The following is a 19,373-nucleotide window of genomic DNA, read 5'->3' as shown; positions in this document are numbered from 1 at the left end:
ACACACCAAACTCCTCTTTTGTGGCCTCTTAGCACTAGTACTGGTACCAAATCTGGTAATCTCTATAACGAGCTATTCGATCCTGAGAACCAGTACAGAGAAGACTATCATTTGGAGCAACAGCCACAGAATTGATGTCCTTATCATGAGCTGCTACCGCAACGTGTGATGAGAGCTTGATTGACTTACTAATACCACTAGGATAGTCGTTAAAGTTGAAGACTACGTAGTCATCATTTTTGAGACTTGCCCCTTCCAGTTTAGGATTGTTTGCATAGACAAGGCCACCAAATGACTGTAAACCGAGGGAGCAATAGAGACACATTACGCAAAAGATGATGGCAATATATGGTGTTAAACTGGGAATAAGGTTTTGTCCTTCACGCCAATAAGCATCAAAACCAAATGAAAGTAGCTTAAGTGCCATAACTGCGGTCTCCTGCGTCCCCAAGACCTGGAACAATAAAACCATTTTCACCCAGACCAAGATCAATAGTTCCAGTATAGACATGAAGCCCAGGAAATTTATCACTTAATTTTTTAAGTGCAGGGGAAGCAGCCACAGCCGAAACCACCCGTATATCTTTGGGATCAATTCCCCTATCCTTCAGTAGATTAATTGTGCAACAATTGTCCCACCAGTTGCAAGCATTGGATCAGCTACAAGCACACGAGAACCCTCTAGAAATCTTTCTGGCAGTTTGTTCAAATATAAGGTTGTTTGAAGTGTATTCTCATCTCTATAATAGCCAACATGATATGTTTTTGTTGCAGGCAAAATAGATGCAGCATGCTCCACCAATACAAGACCAGCTCTCAAAACTGGCACTATCATCACGGGCTCTCTTGGATCAATGAACTCAACAGATGCAACTCCTAGTGGTGTTTGGATCTCACCGCTAACAATGGGCAACCAATCCCTTGATGCCTCATAGATAAGAAGCCTCCCCAGTTTTGCCTTCGCACTTTCTTATTTATCTTATGCAACAAGGCCGCAGGCATATGCTTGTCAAGAGATTAAAGTATGCTTTTCATTCCAACGATTCCTTGGCTAAGTAACCAGATCTGAGCAACCAAATATATGGAGAGCTGTATAACCAAATGACAACTGAAGACAGCTTCTAGACCAGATCAGACAAATGGACATGATTGCTGATGATGTTTTGTTTTCTTTTGTTTGTGCTTTTGTAGAGATAGGAGCTGAGGAAACTGCTACCATTTGAAGAGCGGGAGAATAAATTACATATTCTAAAACAACACATTTAATGATTTCTTCTTCAAAACAGGGTTTTGAAGAAGAATCAATCTCACACCGACATAAGACGGAGTCTAACATTGGCTCCACTTGGGATGGCAGCTGCCACTTCGTGGAGGTGCCAAGAACCGCAGAACTTTGGGAGAGCAGATAGTGCCTCCACCCATTGGGCAATGGAGTCATCATCGACACAACTGAAACTGAACTCAAACTGATTTGATCTCAAGACTAAAATGACTGAAAAATGACTTAACAATCTTCAAGCAAACTAAAACAAGATGCTGCCCTTATGGCTGCTTATTTATTTACAAAATCTACTCTAATCTGCTGTACAAACAATAGATCAGGTAATACTGAAATGCCAGATTAGCCATTCAAGTAAACCTGAGAATGATGCCGCTCGAGCATGCTTCCGCCAGGACACAAATGTAATTGCTGGCAGCCCTTCGTGCAAGTAATGACCCTGGTCACGGAAAAGACAGCCTGATCTGTCAATCAAACTGAAAAACACGTCCATATATGCCGCAATAGGATCACGGAAGCCAGACTCTGTTGGCTGCCCCAACTCTGCAATACATACTTCCAGCTGCACACTGTCAATGTAAACATCTGTAGGAAAGTCTGTTATTTCTTGTTGGGAAGGAGGAAGGATTTCTAAGAACTTTTTAGGGTCTTGGAAATCATATGACTGGATTTGCTCATTTAAACATTTAATCTCCTTTTCGATTCCTTCAACAATTAACTCACAAAATTTAGTTTTGAAGAACTTTGAAGATAACTTTGAAGATTTCAACAAATGAAGCAAGGCACTGAAAACATCTTCATCAAATTCAGTATCAGCTAACTCCTTTCTTATTCCTTCTATAGCTTCACACAGGGTAAGGTTTGCCACATACCCTACCATTGCATGAATGAATCAGCAAACGTTGGAATGTCTGGATCGAATTGGAGTCGCTAGGTGAATGGTTCAGCCTGCATATGTATCTGACTGCTATCCACCATCAGCATCAGATCTGCAATTTGATTTCATGTACTGGGACAAGACAATCAACAAGTCGAATGTTCTCCCCAGTATGGTCGCCAATATGTTAGCGCTTGAAATTTCACCTCAGGCTGAGAAAGGTAAACCTCAAGGCAACATCAAACCACTTAATCTCGTAGCTAGCCCTATGGGGCAGGAGAGGGCTCTCTCCGGTCTATCTCGATAAAGATCTTCAATGGGCGAGATAACCAATAGGATAACACTGATTTTAGGCTAGTAAACTGATAAAAAGGGGTTTTTAATAAAATAACGGGGTTTTTCTGGGCTGCATGGGCAAAGTAACAGCTTGAGCAGAGAAATGTAATCAAGAACACAGATTATCCCCTGAGGCAAGGTAGGCAAGAAATTTAACATCAAATTGAGATTAAATGGAATGGCAAGACTGGTGAGGAGCTGACAAGGGCATAGAAGATGAATCCTTGTCAAACAGAAGAAAACATTAAATATTGAACAAACCTAAAGGCAGAGCATACAAATGATGAATTCTACCTTAACACTTCATTTGTTCAATTAGAAATGATCATGAAGTGAAATGAAAACATAACAAGTTACATATGAAACAGAAGGAAAACTTATGCTAAATTGTCATACCACAGGAATCTCAGGGGTTAGAGATGCATTTTTTGATTTAAAATCTCTGTCAAAATCTGTACAATGAAAGCTTTGTTCTCTACCAGCTCTCAGAATTCTCTCCTCCTCTCTCTCCACCTCTTTTACAAATGATTTTTAATACATTAAATAGGACCGTTGTAGGAGAAAACAGATCAACCCAAAAAAAAAACCTCTGTGCTGTTTCACCTGAAGTTACATAAATAGAACATGTAACAACTTTCTCCTCGAAAATCTCTAACCAAAAAAGCCTAACAATTGGAGCGCAGACCCCATCGTATGACTAACTGAGGTCATAGATAAGAACGAATCCTATTCATCTGGTAACAGGTGTCTTTGTTTATTTTTGGCTGAAGTGAAAGGGCCAGGTGTTGGATTGCAAAAGGGACGCTTGTTTTGACAAAGGGAAGAAGCTCAGGTTTAATGAATCTCAATGCGATAATTCTTGTCGTGCATTTCTGTCCAAGCTCTCCAAGTTTTGTACTGCAACAAGGTGCTGAGAGAGTCCGAGTTTCTCAGTGTGGGCATGAATCAGGCCTTGTGATCGATGGGGATGACTATTCTGTAATATCCCGATATAGTTCCTTGCCCCAATCCTTGTAATGCTCGACCTAGTTCCTACGTCAGAACTACAACCTCGCTCTGGATAACCAACGCCCTTGATTTGTTAGCACACTAAGGTTTGCCCATTGAACCCTCGATTTGATCCGTTCAACCACTGGCACAAACCCATATATCCATTTCTTATTTGCTCGTAGACCCTTAGTTCATGACCCAATCCTTTTCCTTTGTCGCTCAAGTCTCGAGATTCTTTTCAACAGCTGCAAATATAATTATAACCATGCAGTTTAATGTCGATTCACAGGAACCATCGAAATTATTTTTGTGACTGAGTAACCATGTCCTGATCCAGCCTCCTATGTCTACTAACAAATGCCGCCAACAGGATAAGATAATCACTCAGAAAATATCAAGTGGCAGATTTTAGAGCCGTCCTTCATTTCTTCCCACTATAATTTCCAACCTCTTTGAAACTTCAACATCCAGTGAAACGATCCTTGACTGATTATGCAGCTTTTACAAAACACCCATCCACTGTAAGGACGCAATGATGCGCTTATGAGCAATGTTTCACAGCGTTAGATCCCCTGCCGACGATCAAGGCCTGGCGAACTCCTCCACGACCCTGGTATGGGATTCCAGTGAGCATCCTGCACACACATGATGTAATCGTTCGACCTCGCCCAATCTGCTGCCGATGCAATGGTCCCTGACCCGCTCATCTGACCCTTGCTACGCTTAGTTTGGTAGATCTGATGAGCTCCAGCTTTGGAATTAGTAACCCAGCCTTTGAGATCTGCATTTGAAATTCAATGTGCCACAGCCCACGGCATCTCGACGCGCCCACAGCCATTGCCCAGATCTTGTCCTCGTGCTGATCAAATGTTGCAATACCTTCATTGGACTTGATTGTCCACAATTTCAACAAGCCATCCGCACCACAAGAAACAAACTGTGTCCCCCACGGGTGAGGAAGGAAGCTCGCAGTACGCTTGCAGTATGACCTTCAAATGTCTTCAAGCAAGAGCCATCCGATAATACCCATATTTTGATTGTCTGGTCACCAGATGCTTTCATCACACATTAATCTACCGGTGAAAATTTCACACACCAAACTCCTCTTTTGTGGCCTCTTAGCACTAGTACTGGTACCAAATCTGATAATCTCTATATACGAGCTATTTGATCTTGAGAACCAGTACAGATAAGACTATCATTTGGAGCAACAGCCACAGAATTGATGTCCTTATCATGAGCTGCTACCGCAGCATGTGATGAGAGCTTGATTGACTTACTAATACCACTAGGATAGTCGTTAAAGTTGAAGACTACGTAGTCATCATTTTTTAGTCTTGCCCCTTCCAGTTTAGGATTGTTTGCATAGACAAGGCCACCAAATGACTGTAAACCGAGGGAGCAATAGAGACACATTACGCAAAAGATGATGGCAAGATATGGTGTTAAATTGGGAATAAGGTTTTGTCCTTCACGCCAATAAGCATCAAAACCAAATGAAAGTATCTTAAGTGCCATAACTGCGGTCTCCTGCGTCCCCAAGACCTGGAACAATAAAACCGTTTTCACCCAGACCAAGATCAATAGTTCCAGTATAGACATGAAGCCCAAGAAATTTATCACTTAATTTTTTAAGTGCAGGGGAAGTAGCCACATCCGAAACCACCCGTATATCTTTGGGATCAATTCCCCTGTCCTTTAGTAGATTAATTGTGCAACAATTGTCCCACCAGTTGCAAGCATTGGATCAGCTACAAGCACACGAGAACCCTCTAGAAATCTTTCTGGCAGTTTGTTCAAATATAAGGTTGTTTGAAGTGTATTCTCATCTCTATAATAGCCAACATGATATGTTTTTGTTGCAGGCAAAATAGATGCAGCATGCTCCACCAATACAAGACCAGCTCTCAAAATTGGCACTATCATCACGGGCTCTCTTGGATCAATGAACTCAACAGATGCAACTCCTAGTGGTGTTTGGATCTCACTGCTAACAATGGGCAACCAATCCCTTGATGCCTCATAGATAAGAAGCCTCCCCAGTTTTGCCATCGCGCTTTCTTATTTATCTTATGCAACAAGGCCGCAGGCATATGCTTGTCAAGAGATTAAAGTATGCTTTTCATTCCAGCGATTCCTTGGCTAAGTAACCAAATCTGAGCAACCAAATGTATGGAGAGTTGTATAACCAAATGACAATTGAAGACAGCTTCTAGACCAGATCAGACAAATGGACATGATTGCTGATGATGTTTTGTTTTCTTTTGTTTGTGCTTTTGCAGAGATAGGAGCTGAGGAAACTGCTGCCATTTGAAGAGCGGGAGAATAAATTACATATTCTAAAACAACACATTTAATGATTTCTTCTTCAAAACAGGGTTTTGAAGAAGAATCAATCTCACACTGACATAAGACGGAGTCTAACATCGGCTCCACTTGGGATGGCAGCTGCCGCTTCGTGGAGGTGCCAAGAACCGCAGAACTTTGGGAGAGCAGACAGTGCCTCCACCCATTGGGCAATGGAGTCATCATCGACACAACTGAAACTGAACTCAAACTGATTTGATCTCAAGACTGAAATGACTGAAAAACGACTTAACAATCTTCAAGCAAACTAAAACAAGATGCTGCCCTTATGGCTGCTTATTTATTTACAAAATCTACTCTAATCTGCTGTACAAACAATAGATCAGGTAATACTGAAATGCCAGATTAGCCATTCAAGTAAACCTGAGAATGATTCCGCTCGAGCATGCTTCTGCCAGCACACAAATGTAATTTCTGGCAGCCCTTCGTGCAAGTAATGACCCTGGTCACGGAAAAGACAGCCTGATCTGTCAATGAAACTGAAAAACATGTCCATATATGCCACAATAGGATCACGGAAGCCAGACTCTGTTGGCTGCCCCAACTCTGCAACACATACTTCCAGCTGCACACTGTCAATGTAAACATCTGTAGGCAAGTCTGTTATTTCTTGTTGGGAAGGAGGAAGGATTTCTAAGAACTTTTTAGGGTCTTGGAAATCATATGACTGGATTTGCTCATTTAAACATTTAATCTCCTTTTCGATTCTTTCAACAATTAACTCACAAAATTTAGTTTTGAAGAACTTTGAAGATAACTTTGAAGATTTCAACAAATGAAGCAAGGCACTGAAAACATCTTCATCAAATTCAGTATCAGCTAACTCCTTTCTTATTCCTTCTACAGCTTCACACAGGGTAAGGTTTGCCACATACCCTACCATTGCATGAATGAATCAGCAAACGTTGGAATGTCTGGATCGAATTGGAGTCGCCAGGTGAATGGTTCAGCCTGCATATGTATCTGACTGCTGTCCACCATCAGCATCAAATCTGCAATTTGATTTCATGTACTGGGACAAGACAATCAACAAGTCGAATGTTCTCCCCAGTATGGTCGCCAATATGTTAGCGCTTGAAATTTCACCTCAGGCTGAGAAAGGTAAACCTCAAGGCAACATCAAACCACTTAGCCTCGTAGCTAGCCCTACGGGGCAGGAGAGGGCTCTCTCCGGTCTATCTCGATAAAGATCTTCAATGGGCGAGATAACCAATAGGATAACACTGATTTTAGGCTAGTAAACTGATAAAAAGGGGTTTTTAATAAAATAACGGGGTTTTTCTGGGCTGCATGGGCAAAGTAACAACTTGAGCAGAGAAATGTAATCAAGAACACAGATTATCCCCTGAGGCAAGGTAGGCAAGAAATTTAACATCAAATTGAGATTAAATGGAATGGCAAGACTGGTGAGGAGCTAACAAGGGCATAGAAGATGAATCCTTGTCAAATAGAAGAAAACATTAAATATTGAACAAACTTAAAGGCAGAGCATACAAATGATGAATTCTACCTTAACACTTCATTTGTTCAATTAGAAATGATCATGAAGTGAAATGAAAACATAACAGGTTACATATGAAATAGAAGGAAAACTTATGCTAAATTGTCATACCACAGGAATCTCAGGGGTCAGAGCTGCATTTTTTGATTTAAAATCTCTGTCAAAATCTGTACAATGAAAGCTCTGTTCTCTACCAGCTCTCAGAATTCTCTCCTCCTCTCTCTCCACCTTTTTTACAAATGATTTTTAATACATTAAATAGGACTGTTGTAGGAGAAAACAGATCAACCCAAAAACCTCTGCGCTGTTTCACCTGAAGTTACATAAATAGAACATGTAACAACTTTCTCCTCGAAAATCTCTAACCAAAAAAGCCTAAAAATTGGAGCGCAGACCCCATCGTATGACTAACTGAGGTCATAGATAAGAACGAATCCTATTCATTTGGTAACAGGTGTCTTTGTTTATTTTTGGCTGAAGTGAAAGGGCCAGGTGTTGGATTGCAAAAGGGACGCTTGTTTCGACAAAGGGAAGAAGCTCAGGTTTAATGAATCTCAATGCGATAATTCTTGTCGTGCATTTCTGTCCAAGCTCTCCAAGTTCTGTACTGCAACAAGGTGCTGAGAGAGTCCGAGTTTCTCAGTGTGGGCATGAATCAGGCCTTGTGATCGATGGGGATGACTATTCCGTAATATCCCGATATAGTTCCTTGCCCCAATCCTTGTAATGCTCGACCTAGTTCCTGCGTCAGAACTATAGCCTCGCTCTGGATAACCAGTGCCCTTGATTTGTTAGCACACTAAGGTTTGCCCATTGAACCCTCGATTTGATCCATTCAACCACTGGCACAAACCCATATCTCCATTTCTTATTTGCTCGTAGACCCTCAGTTCATGACCCAATCCTTTTCCTTTGTCGCTCAAGTCTCGAGATTCTTTTCAGCAGCTGCAAATATAACTATAACCATGCAGTTTAATGTCGATTCACAGGAACCATCGAAATTATTTTTGTGACTGAGGAACCATGTCCTGATCCAGCCTCCTATGTCTACTAACAAATGCCACCAACAGGATAAGATAATCACTCAGAAAATATCAAGTGGCAGATTTTAGAGCCGTCCTTCATTGCTTCCCACTGTAATTTCCAACCTCTTTGAAACTTCAACATCCAGTGAAACGATCCTTGACTGATTATGCAGCTTTTACAAAACACCCGTCCACTGTAAGGACGCAATGATGCGCTTATGAGCAATGTTTCACGACGTTAGATCCCCTGCCGACGATCAAGGCCTGGCGAACTCCTCCACGACCCTGGTATGGGATTCCAGTGAGCATCCTGCACACACATGATGTAATCGTTCGACCTCGCCCAATCCGCTGCGGATGCAATGGTCCCTGACCCGCTCATCTGACCCTTGCTACGCTTAGTTTGGTAGATCTGATGAGCTCCAGCTTTGGAATTGGTAACCCAGCCTTTGAGATCTGCATTTGAAATTCAATGTGCCACAGCCCACGGCATCTCGACGCGCCCACAGCCATTGCCCAGATCTTGTCCTCGTGCTGATCAAATGTTGCAATACCTTCATTGGACTTGATTGTCCACAATTTCAACAAGCCATCCGCACCACAAGAAACAAACTGTGTCCCCCACGGGTGAGGAAGGAAGCTCGCAGTACGCTTGCAGTATGACCTTCAAATGTCTTCAAGCAAGAGCCATCCGATAATACCCATATTTTGATTGTCTGGTCACCGGATGCTTTCATCACACATTAATCTACCGGTGAAAATTTCACACACCAAACTCCTCTTTTGTGGCCTCTTAGCACTAGTACTGGTACCAAATCTGGTAATCTCTATATACGAGCTATTCGATCCTGAGAACCAGTACAGATAAGACTATCATTTGGAGCAACAGCCACAGAATTGATGTCCTTATCATGAGCTGCTACCGCAGCGTGTGATGAGAGCTTGATTGACTTACTAATACCACTAGGATAGTCGTTAAAGTTGAAGACTACGTAGTCATCATTTTTGAGACTTGCCCCTTCCAGTTTAGGATTGTTTGCATAGACAAGGCCACCAAATGACTGTAAACCGAGGGAGCAATAGAGACACATTACGCAAAAGATGATGGCAAGATATGGTGTTAAACTGGGAATAAGGTTTTGTCCTTCATGCCAATAAGCATCAAAACCAAATGAAAGTATCTTAAGTGCCATAACTGCGGTCTCTTGTGTCCCCAAGACCTGGAACAATAAAACCATTTTCACCCAGACCAAGATCAATATTCTAGTATAGACATGAAGCCCAGGAAATTTATCACTTAATTTTTTAAGTGCAGGGGAAGCAGCCACAGCCGAAACCACCCGTATATCTTTGGGATCAATTCCCCTGTCCTTCAGTAGATTAATTGTGCAACAATTGTCCCACCAGTTGCAAGCATTGGATCAGCTACAAGCACACGAGAATCCTCTAGAAATCTTTCTGGCAGTTTGTTCAAATATAAGGTTGTTTGAAGTGTATTCTCATCTCTATAATAGCCAACATGATATGTTTTTGTTGCAGGCAAAATAGATGCAGCATGCTCCACCAATACAAGACCAGCTCTCAAAACTGGCACTATCATCACGGGCTCTCTTGGATCAATGAACTCAATAGATGCAACTCCTAGTGGTGTTTGGATCTCACCGCTAACAATGGGCAACCAATCCCTTGATGCCTCATAGATAAGAAGCCTCCCCAGTTCTGCCATCGCGCTTTCTTATTTATCTTATGCAACAAGGCCGCAGGCATATGCTTGTCAAGAGATTAAAGTATGCTTTTCATTCCAGCGATTCCTTGGCTAAGTAACCAGATCTGAGCAACCAAATGTATGGAGAGCTGTATAACCAAATGAAAACTGAAGACAACTTCTAGACCAGATCAGACAAATGGACATGATTGCTGATGATGTTTTGTTTTCTTTTGTTTGTGCTTTTGTAGAGATAGGAGCTGAGGAAACTGCTGCCATTTGAAGAGCGGGAGAATAAATTACATATTCTAAAACAACACATTTAATGATTTCTTCTTCAAAACAGGGTTTTGAAGAAGAATCAATCTCAGACCGACATAAGACGGAGTCTAACACTTTTACTGAAAGAAAATCAAGAAAACTGTGAGAGACTGGAAGAGGAGAACAAGTAGTTGAAACTAGAGGTGCTCAAGTTTAAAAAGGAGACGAGGTCAAAGATATGCAAATATGACATTATGTCTTTGAAAGTAGAGATGGATGAGGCCAAACAAAAAGAAGAAGTTATTCAAGACCTGATTCAAGAATGGGAAGAGAAGTTTCTGAATGAAAATTTTGCTGAAGGAACAAGGAAACTAGATCAGATATTGAATAGTCAAAGGCCTTCAGGAATCAAAACTGGTTTGGGATACTCTAAGACACAATAATCTTCTATTGGGAAGATAAAATTCAGGTCTACAAGTTTCGAAGAACCATAAAGTCATGGGAAGAAGCATCATGAAAAATTAATGAAGACAAAAGAGCATATAGACAAAGAGGAGATCGTCAATGGAGAATGAACAAATCAGTCAAAATGACCAAGGTATTTTCCTGCTCAATCTCATAATGCTTTTAACAATAGGCATGCCTATTTGTTTTATGGTCATTTCTATAAGTATCATATCTTTTGACATAAAGCCATTGATTGTATAAGGATCAAAGTTGAAAGAGATGAAAATCTCAGATATAATATGCACAAGATTTCTAAGTCTCAATATTCATCTCTTAGAAATCAAAATGTTTTCTCTCCCCTACTAAGAGAAGTAGAATGCTTCAAATGTAATAATTTTGGGCACAAAGCAAGTGAGTGCAAATGTAGGTTTGAACACCTGTCTAAGTACGAATATGATAGACAGTCAACTACCCAAAAGGATAATGGGATATGGAAACAGAAGATTAAATAAGGCATGCGGTGTGGAATTGCCTTATTAGCTCAGAACAAAAAAAAATTTCTATTGCTTAAGGAAAATGATAGAGGAAGCAATGTCACCTTTGGAAACAATTCTCCAACAAGAATCAACGGTAAAGGTTCTAGTGAGTTGATAAAAAAACAGAAGCACAAAATGTGCTATATGTAGAAGGTCTCAAGAAATATCTACTCAACATTAGCCAAATGTGTGATAATGGCTATGATGTGACCTTTCTATCTAGAGACCGCGAGATCTGCAAAATAAAGAGTATAAAATTGGTGGGAAAAGCAATGAGAACCCACAATAATGTATATGTGTTTGACGATTCCAGGGTTAGTTTCTCTTTAAGAAAAATAAGTGAAGCATGGTTGTGGCACAAGAGGCTTGGGAATATGAATTTTAACAGTTTGATAAAAGTAAGCAAGATTGGAGTAGTGAAAGGATTACCAAGACTGTTAAAGATCGATAACACAATCTGCAAGTCATTTCAGTTTGGCAAGCAGACTAGAACTCATTTTAAATCGAAAAAGTTCACCTCATCCATACCTATGGAGCTCATTCACACAAATATTTGTGGCCCAAATAGAGCAAAGACCTCAAAAGGAGAAAGGTATTTCATGTTTCTCATTGATGATTTCACTAGGGCTGCTAAGATTTTTCTCTTAAAATAAAAATTGGAAGCATTAAAGCATTTCAAGAAGTTTAAAGTTCAGGTATAAAATGAGAAAGATTTGAAGATAAAATGCTTAAGATTAGACATATGGGGAGAGTACACCTTAAGAGATTTTGAGGAATTATGTGAATAGAAAGACATTAGGAGGAAGTTCTCAGTGGCTAGACATCCTCAATAAAATGGAGTAATAGAGAGGAAGAACAGACCAATCTAGGAAATGGCTAGAGTAATTTTAGATGAATGAGGAGTGTCTCACAACCTTTGGGGAGAAGCAATCCAGGCAACAATATATCTATCAAATAGAACTCAACTTAGGCCTAATAGTGACAAAAATCCCTATGAGTTATGGAAAGGAAGACCTGGATCAGTGAAACACCTTGAAGGTGTTTAGGAGCAAGTGCTTCATTAAAAGGAATGAAAATAACCTTGGGAAATTTCACTGACACGCTCACGAAGGAATATTTCTCGGATACTATATTCGAAGCAAAGGATATAAGTGTGAAAATTTCTGAATTTAACACGTCAGAAATCCCTACTTCTATTTCTGGCTTATTATCTCCTACTTGTTCTTTACATTAACAAGTTATTTAATCGTATAAACATCAACATAAACACAATAGAAACCTTCAAAAATATATAGATCAACAACTAAAATAAAATGAGACAACAAATGGGACACCGTTATTTTTGGACAATCATCTCCGTAAAAACCCAATGTGGGAAGCCCAGTGCAGCATATATGAGGTTTTTATTATTATACAGATTCCTTAATACAACTAGGGTGTAAGAAAAGGCTCACCCTTCAGAGTTTTTCCTTTGCAAAATTACCTTTCTTCGGAGATAGATATTCTAGCTAATTTAGAAACCGGATGATTATCCCCCTAGTGCCTTCAACTGTTCCTTAGATGGACAACAAAAGCTGCTCCAAGCTATCTTATAGAACTATGTCACCCTCTAGCGACTACGCCACTCTCCAAGGACTGCGTCACCCTCTACAAATTTGCATATTCCTTTCAGCTCTCAGTCTTCCCCACATAAACAAAATAACACAATGCCTTCAGCCTAGCATCAACTTTGGTAGCCTCTGCATCTGCTAGCATCAGCTTCTTGGCCTCCCGTGTCCTTTGCGCTAACCCTCTAAGACTTTGCGTCAGCTCTGGCTGCCTCTGTGTCAACCTAGACTGCCTCTGTGCTGTCTCTAAGGAACTTTCCCTACCTCTCTGCTATGTATTCTCGGCCTTCTGCCGAACTACCCCTCACTGCAACAGATCACTAACTTGATTTCTCAGCAAACACTGCCCCATAAAATCGAATTGACTTATCAATTTTGGTGTGTCTCCAACTCACCCTCAAGCCTCCTCTTATACTTTTCCTGTTGACAAATCAATGGATGAGATTAAGTCTCTAATCAACGGCTAAGATTAGATCTATCTTGATCCTCATTATTTATAACTTTCTCACCCATATTATATTAATACACATTAATATTTTAATTTTCCTAAGTTTAGACATAGGGTCTAATTAAAAATATTAATTATATCTATATCTCTCCATCTAGGTAGAATTTCTCCAAACGATTTGTGGGTGTTGGAGATCTCATGTGCCTTAGCCTCTACACCAATTTTCATGGGTAGAGCACATCGAATGCTACCCAAAATCAACACTCCCTCTTAGCGAGGAATGTGCTCTAGTAATGTTTCACCATTGAAACATCACACTGATCCTTCACATCGGTACATGTGCTGATGCTTGGCCTGCTGCCTCACATCCCCTGCACTGCTGCTTCCTATACTACTACCCGTGACACTACCACTACCACCGCTACATCTGTACTGCAGCTCCCTCTCAACATGCTACAACATGTTGTCCATAGCACTACCACTACTAACTACTTCACTGCAAATCAGTTACCGAGAAGTAAGTAAATGCCTTCTCCCAACCACTCACATCCCAATGATGCTAAACACTATGATGAGAAGTAAGTAAATGCCTTCTCCCAACCACTCACATCAGTTAAACACCTTGTGATGCTAAAGCTACCTATGATGTTAACTCATGCTCCCTCTGCTGCTACTGTGCCGCTTCAACCTCTTCTATGCCTCTTGCACTGTTGCAACCTCTACTGTGCTGCTACAAAACTCTACACTCTAGCCCTGCCTTTCTGCTCCGCCACACTTTTCTCCACTCGACACCTATCATCATGCTACTTTCATTAAGGGCTCCCATAGCCGGATGTGATACAAGAGTTTGGGCACCTCAAGGATCTTGCCCTTAGTATGTAGTCCTCCTAACTACAACTCAATGTCTGCCCACTATTATGTAGGTGCATGAGAAATCATGGAACAATCGTCATCGGTATCGACCTCTTTCTCCACCTTAGCTGGAGTTGTCTTTGAATCATAAGATTATCCCTTGTCTTTCTTCTTGGGGCACTGAGATGAATAATGTCCCATCTCCCCATAGTTGAAGCACTTTACCTTGGAGATGTCCTTCTTCTTCCTCTTTTGAACCCCTTGCTATCTCGTAGATGCTAGAGTCACATCCTCCTCATCTTTCTTGACTTGAACTCCCTTACCAATACTCCCCACCTTGGCTAACCTCCTGATCTCTTCTTATCAAAGAGATTCCCACATATCCTCCCAACTAGGGAGAGTCGCTCTAGTCAAGATGCTTTGAACGAATGCCTCCCAGTTCTCAGAGATTGCATTCAGAGAAGTCCTGACCATAAAATATGGATCTGGTGTAGACCCCATGGAAGTAAGATGGTTGCGAATTCCTTGCAACCTGAGGAGGAAGTGATCTATCTCCTCTCCTTTATGCAATTGATATGACCTCAACTAATTCTCCAGTAGCATCTTCCACTACATGGAAGGGCCCTAGTATAAGGTGGTTAGGGCCTCCCAAATCTCCCTTGCTATGTTCTTCTCAATAATATGTGGTATGACATGATCTTTGACCCTATCTAGGATCATTCATTTCACCTTCACCTCAGCCTCCTCATACTTCTCATTAGGAGCTGGGTCAACTGGGATAGTGTTGTGGCAAGCAACAATCCCCCTTTTTATTTAGTTTTAGTAATAAAGCTAAATAAATGGGGACCCTTCTAAAAAATAAAAAATAGCACTTATGTTTCCCTTTGAATAAAACATGCTATCATAAACTTAGGAGAACACCCGCAAAACCAAAAAAACTTAAGTTTTATGATAGATTCTGAATAAAATCATTCTTTCAATAATAAAACATCGCATCGCAAAAGGTAACAGGAGAACATCATATAAACAAGCCATTCGAAATTGCAAAAATGCAATGCGAGATCGTGCGCCTTGAAAACCCATTGCGCATCGCAGATTTTATACTACACAAGTATCACTTAAGGTAAAACATCCTGATCCAGCAATATGTGATAAGGAATCTCGCAAATCGCATCTCGTGTACGCATAAGGTAATAAATGATCGTTAACAAACGGATTAGTGATATTGCAAAGGAAATCTCAAAATGACTTTATCGCAGATCTGCAGGGCTCATCGTTCAATAAATAATTTCTCGTAATCCGATACCAAGTTATGGACATTAATATCAATTTAATGGTTAGTTGGTGGTCATTTATGAGATAAGATTTAGATCTGATCAAAAGGTTATTTCACGTAGGGTGATATATTTAATATCATTTCAGCATTAAGAGCTTTCTCGTCACCTTATCTTTTACCATTATTCTTTCCTTGCTTGTAAATTTGCAGGAGCAGCAAGAAGAGTAATATACGCAGCAGTGTGTAGAACGTAATGGGAAAGAAGGGAAAAGCTCTGGTTGCAGAAGACAAAGAAATGACACCCTTATCCATAGACACAACCTGTAACAGAGATGTCGGCATAACTACTTGGGAAGGCATGTACAGTCTGCTCGAAGAAGAAAAGCCGAGAGTTATGGAGGTTAAAGAAACAACAGACTCACGCGGGTCGTCTGAGGCATCAATTACTGAACTTGCATGTTCGTTCTTGCACTGAATAGTGGCAAGACCGAAGATTATTCCATACACGGACATGGTCAAGTGGGTACTAGACAATGCCAATATATCAGACACATAATTCAAGACTCGAGGCCAAGACCTCATTGGGTCATTCACTGCACAAGATTTAAGGCTTATGTATCATCTACCAGAGCCTCAGGCAACCTACAACAAACAGTTCATGGAGAAGTTTGCCAAAGAAAATGAAAATTTGGCAGAATGCACCAAGAACTGGTCAGTAAGGGAAGAACCATTAAAAAAGAGCAAAGTGCGCCGACCAAGGCTCATCGAAACCACGCAGGTTGTGAAAATAGCACTTGGGAAGCCTAGATCAGAAAAAGGAAGGAGTTTCCAATCGCGCATCGCTGGGAAAAACCCCTCGAGAAGGAGTTCAGTCCCATGTAAGCTAGAAAATTGCGAAGAAAAGCACTAAAGGCTAAAGGCAGGACCCATGCTCTAAAACCGACGATATTTAACAGGTACACCCTTGAGCGGTAAGTGGAGTTGGATGAAACTTAGCGATTCCATTCAGAGCTCAATGCGTGACAGCAGAAGAAATGGCTACAACGACAAAAAACATCATTGAATGTGTCAATGAAAACCTTCATAGAGCAAACCTCATATCAGAGACTGCTCCCGGATTCCTCCCAAAGGCACAACAACTGCAGATAAGCTGGAGACAGAAAGCTGAGGAAAGGGCAGAGTCCATCAAGAAGTTAACCAAGTTAAACTGGGATACTTACTGGCAGTACTTGGTTAAACTGCACAGTCAATGCATGACTCTCAAATGCCTTACGAACTCTGCCGAGAAGATAGCACCAACACTTGTCGATTTTGTTTTCGCAGGGAAACTAAAATTGGAGGTCGGCCAATTGACACTCCTCAAGCCGATGCTGAATGCTTGTGACCACAGAGAACAGATACATAGATAGTTAATTTCCAGATTCAGTTTTAGTTTTAATTTTGATTTATTTTTGCCTTAAATGAGGACAGTCATTTAAACCTCCTCCTATATTTTTGTAATAAACTATTTTTAGCATTTAGAAAGTAGTATTTTAACCCCTCTCATGCATTTAGAGAAGGGTCCTGAAATTTTTCAAAAATGTTTCCTCAGAACATGCACTTTTGCATCCTCAGAGGAGGTTTTGATGAATGAATGGAACAATATTTATTGATATTTGTGTTTAATATCTGCTACTGAAATGCACTTTTGTACTCTTAGTAGATATTGAATTAGGAAGAGATAAATCTATATTGCTGAAGCTCATGAGTAGAACTTGTTATCAATGGTACTTTTATCTCTTAATGATTTCTGCTTATGTGTCAAAGTAATATTTTATGCTTAGTTATTTATATATGAAAGCTTGAATGTTTGAGTTATTAATTGGCACTTTTGTATGGTAATGACTATTCTGTTTATGCTCAATATATGAATGACTTACTATGTGATATGCTACTTTTGTATGGTAATGACTATTCTGTTTATGCTCAATATATGAATGACTTACTATGTGATATGCTTCTCACAATTGTTTCGGCTAACTTTTTATACGAAACAATTCATTTTTATTGAATTCTTTTCTTGTAGAAATTGAATGATCTTTATTACCAATTGCTGTTCGAAATTATTTTAGATCGCAAAAGTGAAAAGTGAATCCCGGGTTAGTTTTAGACTTAAATAATTCTATTCATTAGAATACAATTTCCTGTTTTAAATTAGACTTAGATAAAAATCATTTTACTTAGAATTTTTTAGAGAACAGAAATATCAATTCTTATCAACACACACACAAATTGGGAAACTGGTCCCATTATCCCCAATCGGACCCACCATCCCAAATGGAAAAGGAGCTGCTTTCAAGGTCTAGATCGGGTGGGTATCCCCCTTGTTGTAGACCCGATTTTCGAGGCTTCAATAGATAGTTACAATTTTCAAGGCATAATCCTTGATGCGATGTTTATCCAGGATTTCTAGGATCCTGGCCTTCGAGAAGACAAAATTGGAAGCCCCGTCTAATCTGTCCTGATCCCTCAATCCATTCACTGTCATCTTTTCTCCTCTTCTAGATTCCCTCTAAGTCTCGACTTCCCTCTTGGAAATCAGCCAACTATCGAATCACTCCTCTCCAATCCCCCTTTTTTGCTACAACTCGGATCTGGATTTTTTAACTAGAAGTCCATTGAGGTAGTGCTTTCCTCTATGTTGGTTCCATCTCTTTAGACACTATTTTGCACAGATAGAAACATAATCCCACCAGCTCCTCAAATCACAATATTCACATCTCCCTTAGCCCTGATAATTGAATAATCTGAGCCCTTTGTCTCTACGCAATAAGTGAGATTTGGATCAGCTCCTCCTGGCCTCAGTGTCAATCCTTCTTGGCTGAGAAATATGAGGGGGCATTGCGTAGGCCTGATCTTCCTCCTTCTGTCTCTGCCTTGGCCCTTCCCATGGCTCAAAATGTTGGTGCAGGCTCTACGTGATCTTCTGCGTCACCCTATAAGCATTACATCACCTCTTCCTTTGTCGCTTCAGCTCTGGAACAATGCTGTCTCTTGGGATAGCTGATTCTGCTGTAATTTTTCAGATTTATTCTGCTGGTGTCTTCAGTCCTCTTGTGAACTGCAATCACTCTAATACCATGTGAAAATTTATGAATTTAACACATCAGAAATCCCTACTCCTATTTTTGGTTTATTATCTCCTACTTGTTCTTTACATTAACAAGTTATTTAATCATATAAACATAAAAATAAACACAATAGAATCCTTCACAAATATACATATCAACCACTGAAATAATCTGAGACAACACAATGGACACGGTTATTTTTGGACAATCGTCCTTGGAAAAACCCAATGCAGGGAAAACGGTGCAACAGATATGAGGGTTTTATTATTATACAGATTTATGAATACAGCTAGGGTGGCAGAAATGGCTCACCCTTTAGAGATTTTCCTTGGCATAAGTACCTTACTTCGGAGACAGATATTTTGGCTAATTCAACAACTGGATGATTGGCCCCACAGTGACTTTGAATGTTCCTTAGCCGAACAAAGAAGCTGCTCCAAGATATCTTCTAGAATTGCGTCACCCTCCAGGGACTGCATCACCCTCTATGACTCTGTATCTTCCTCTCAGCTCTTAGTATGCCCCACATAAACACCACAACGCAGTTCCTTAAGCTCGACGTCAACCTTGCTAACCTGTTCGTCTGCCCGTGTTAGCTTCTCAGCCTCTTGCATCCTTTGCATTGGCCCTCTAAGCCTCTGCGTCAGCTCTCGCTGCCTCTACAATCTCTCTCCGACATTTTCTCTACCTCTCTGTTATGTATTCATGGCCTTCTATCGAACTTCCCCTAACTCCAACACATCACTAACTCGATTT

The 19,373-nt window shown here is 40.5% G+C and overlaps 3 pseudogenes; all 3 read right to left on the bottom strand.

Annotated features, from left to right (window-relative positions):
- Nucleotides 1-416: 416 nt before the first annotated feature.
- Nucleotides 417-4,898, bottom strand: LOC149234571 (uracil phosphoribosyltransferase-like; annotated as a pseudogene).
- Nucleotides 4,899-4,989: 91 nt separating this feature from the next.
- Nucleotides 4,990-9,466, bottom strand: LOC149234570 (uracil phosphoribosyltransferase pseudogene; annotated as a pseudogene).
- Nucleotides 9,467-9,557: 91 nt separating this feature from the next.
- The window catches only part of LOC149234569 (uracil phosphoribosyltransferase-like), a 92,428-nt pseudogene continuing 82,612 nt past the window's right edge, over nt 9,558-19,373 (bottom strand).

The sequence above is a fragment of the Pinus tabuliformis genome, chromosome 8 (assembly GCF_031772625.1).
Source record: "Pinus tabuliformis cultivar Carrire ecotype Pingquan chromosome 8, CPIR1, whole genome shotgun sequence".
Taxonomy (NCBI): Eukaryota; Viridiplantae; Streptophyta; class Pinopsida; order Pinales; family Pinaceae; genus Pinus; species Pinus tabuliformis.
This window is presented reverse-complemented; position numbering and strand designations above follow the sequence as displayed.